This window comes from Phyllostomus hastatus, unplaced genomic scaffold (genome assembly GCF_019186645.2).
Source record: "Phyllostomus hastatus isolate PE091 unplaced genomic scaffold, TTU_PhHast_1.1 phas_contig_40, whole genome shotgun sequence".
Lineage (NCBI taxonomy): Eukaryota > Metazoa > Chordata > Mammalia > Chiroptera > Phyllostomidae > Phyllostomus > Phyllostomus hastatus.
The window spans coordinates 47,759,023-47,763,165 of record NW_025333872.1 but is presented as its reverse complement, the minus strand read 5'-3'; positions in this window follow the sequence as shown (position 1 = coordinate 47,763,165).

Sequence of the window (4,143 nt, the reverse complement as noted above, 5' to 3'; positions counted from 1 at the left end):
GGGTATAAGTACATACATGAAAGGAAACTCATTTTCCTTCTCCGCTGTACAGCCTTACCTGAGGCCCCAGGTAGAGTTGGTCACTGTCTTTGTAGAGAGACCTATTTATTGCAGCCATGATGATACCCATGCTGACAATATCCAATGGCTGGTATACATTCTAATTTATGTAGTAAGCAAATATTTTTGCTAATCTTCCTATCCATCCTTGTCAGGCAAATGGCTGTCTAGGATGAAGATTGCTGGAGGCTCTGGAAAAAAACATCACTGTGTGGCTGAAAAGTTTAGGGCTGAAAGATTCATTTCAATTTAAGAGGGAAAGATACAACAGCAGCTACTTTTCTCCACCAATGTATAATTTATTTCTCATGTGTTTGCCACATTTTCCACTGGATTTATATTTCTTAAGTCTTAATATATTTATTCTTAATGTTTATTTGCTGACAAGATCAGCTTTAAGAAATGACATAGGAATTTAGGGCATTTAAAATAGATGTTTCAGTGTTAATAGTGGAGAACCAAAGACATTTATTTTATAAAGTAAATTTTATTTCTGAAGCAATTAAGATGTACTTCTACATTTGACAGTCTACTTCTTCTCTTGAATAAATCAACTGGGAGGCAGTTAACAGCCTAAAAAGTGACTGAAATTATGGATTGAATTTAACTCTTAAGGAGGTAATTATTGAGTCCATCATTCAATTTCTCAATTCTATTTTCAATTAGATAGACTTTTAGTGATCATCATTAAAATATTTATAGTTAATTATTTGTAATGAAATACTTTAAGGAACATTCAAATCAATGCAGTGAAAATAATATTCTTATGTAACTTTTATATTAAAAAATTATGGTACAAAAGAAGAAAGCAAGCAAAATATAACCAGAGACACTGAAACTAAGAACAATCTGACAGTAACCAGAGGGGAGGTGGGAGGGGATAATGGAGGGAAGGGTTTTCAGGAACTACTATAAAGGACACATGGACAAAACCAAGGGGGAGAGTGGAAGTAAGGGAGGGAGGAGGGTTTGGCTGGGGTGGGGAGAAGTGGTGGAGGAAAATGCAGACAACTATAATTGAACAACAATAAAATAATTTTAAAAATTATGGTACAGATCAGAAGAAATAAATAAATCCTCCAACATCAGCATGTTTTTATTTTTATTTATTTTCTTTAAATTCTTGTTCATCTATAATATAAATTTTTTAATTGTACTATAACATAAAAACAATGTTTATTTTTATTATAATGTGAATTACTTTTATATTTCATAGCCAAGCTGCAAATTTTTGCACATATCAGTTTCTTTTCTTAGGTGATGTTTTATGTCTTTTATTCTCTCCAAATTCCTTTTCTAGTGTGTTCTGTCAGTGAATTGATTATGTTACATGGGCTTATCACTTTTGATATTACTCTCTCTTTTATTCCATGAAGTGAGAGGCAAGAGAGTTCTCAAGTTTTGAATCTGTTGGCTTTTTGTATAATCAAGGGTTGTTGGAACTTCCTCTGTTTTAATACTGGGACTTGATTTTTATTGAATTTTTGTGTTCATAACATGCTATTTATACCCATAAGCCTATAGTATTTTTTACTGGATGAAATTAAAATTTTGTAGTCTATCAGGATAGCAGACCTATCTTTGTTAAGAAAAAGAGGAAAAACGTTATTGGTTTTGCCAAATAAATGGCTTGGCTGCATTGACTCTGAATGACTTGGTGAAGAGAATGCTTCATCCCATCTTTCCTATCTGTAAGAAGCTGTGGCCACAGGAAGGCCTGAAGCCAAGATATTTATTTCTCTAAAATACAATGACCTTTAAAGAAGGGCAAGGATTACTGTTTTGTTTACAATGACCCTGAATGTAATTCAAGTATTAACTCTTAACCAGATTTGTAACACAAAACAACTTGTAAAAGGCTATTTTTAATTTTAATATCAAGTTTTACAGTATTTTCTATATTATCTAGACACAATTTTCATCATGTATGTCAAAATCCTGTTGATTATTATAAGTCACAGAAATAGCGAAGATGAACAAGGCTTTAAAATTTGCTAGCTACTTGTCTAATGAGGACTTTTTGTTTAATTACTTCAATCCTCATGTGAATTAGGCATTGTTACTGTGTTATTGTCCCAAATTTTACAATGACATGACTAGTGCCCAGGAAGTTTAAGTATCTTGCCCCACTTAAGTGAAAGAGCCAGGAGGATGACTCAAGTGGTCTGGTTCCAGAGCCTACAAACCTAACCACTAGCTACACAGGCTCCCAACATGCAACAAGACATAGCACAGAGTGAGAGACTTGTTCGCCCACTGAGAAATTTGTAAATACTTGTTTTGGAAGCCATGGCTACATGAATAGGACATGGGTGTTGATGGAAATATTTCACTTGCATTAATTTTGAATGTTTCAGAGAAGGTAGTTCAGTTTCAAATTATTTAAAAAATATAGCAAAGCTATTCCTATTTGGTAATTTCACATAGCTTTCACAAGTATGTGTTTATGATATAGGCTTTTCTATAAGCCAGCCTTCAGTCCCCTGTTGGGTTGTCTAATCTGGGCCTTAAGAATGAAAATGATTTCCAGTCAAGATGGAAGTGTAGGTAAACACAGCTCACCTCCTTGCACAACCACAGCAAAAGTCACTAGATTACAAAACAAATATCACCCAGAATCATCAGAAAATTAAGCTGTATGGAAGTCCAACAACCAAGGAATTAAAGAAGCCATAGTCATCAAGATGGGTAGGAAGGGCAGAGATATGGGGAGATTCGGAGAAGCACAGAGAGATGCAGAGATGTGGCACAGTGGTCCCACAACCACACGTGGTGGGTAAAAATCAGGAGGGATACCTTGGGAACAAGGGATTCCCAGCCCCACACCGGACCACCCAGCCTAGGGTTCCAGCTCCAGGAAGATAAGTCCCCATAACTTCTGGCTGTAAAAACCAGTGGGGGTTGGGGTGGTAGAAGAAACTGCAGGATTCTCAGGAGTCTCCTCTTAAGCCCTCAATGGACTTAGCACTTACCCAGACTCCCTCCCTCTGGGCTTCAGCACCAGGGCAACAGCTGGAAGGGCACCAGCAACATACAGGGAGAAAGTGAAGTGTCTGGCATCAGGGTGAGTACCAGGAGACAGCTTCCTCCTGGATAAAATTCCAAAGGTCAGGCAGTGGCATTGTCCCCTCTCTGAGCCTTCTTCCACACAGGGCCACATAGGGGCAAAATGGGTTGCCCGACTCCAGTGATTACTTAAGGCTCCACCCTATCCAGTTTACCACTGTACTGTTCTACAATAGGTCATGCTACTAAGACAGGGATACAAAGCAGCTCTAACTAATACACAGAAACAAAAACAGGGAGGCTGCCAAAATGAGGAGACAAAGAAATATGGCCCAAGTGAAAGAATGGAGCAAAACTCTAGGAAAAAAAAGTAACTAAATGAAATGGAGATAAGCAATCTATCAGATGCAGAGTTCAAAGCATTGGTTATTAGGATGCTCAAGGAACTCATTGGGTACTTCAACACCATAAAAAAAGATCCAGGAAGAAATGAAGGTTATACTAAGTGAAATTTTAAAAAAATTACAGGGAACCAACAGTGGAGTGGATGAAGCTGAAAATCAAATCAATGATTTGGAACATAAGGAAGAAAAAAATAACCACTCAGAATAAGAAAAGAATCCAAAGAAACAAGGATAGTATAAGTAGCCTCTGGGACAACTTCAAGCATTTCAATATTGCATCATAGGGGTGCGAGAAGGAGAAGAGAAAGAGCAAGAAACTGGAGATCTATTTGAAAAAATAATGAAAGAAAACTTCCCTAATTTGGTGAAGGTAATAGACATACAAGTCCAGGAAGCACATAGTCCTAAAGAAGATGGAGACAAAGAGGACCACTCCAAGACACATCATAATTAAAATGCCAGAGAAAGAAAGAGTCTTAAAAGCAGCAAGAAAAAAAGCAGATAGTTACCTACAAAGGAGTTCCCATAAGACTGTTAGCTGATTTCTCAAAAGAAACCTTGCAGGCAAGAAAGGACTGGCAAGAAGTATTCAAAGTGATGAAAAGCAAGGACCTACAACCTAGATTACTCTATCCAGCAAAGCTGTCATTTAAAATTGAAGGGTAGATAAAAT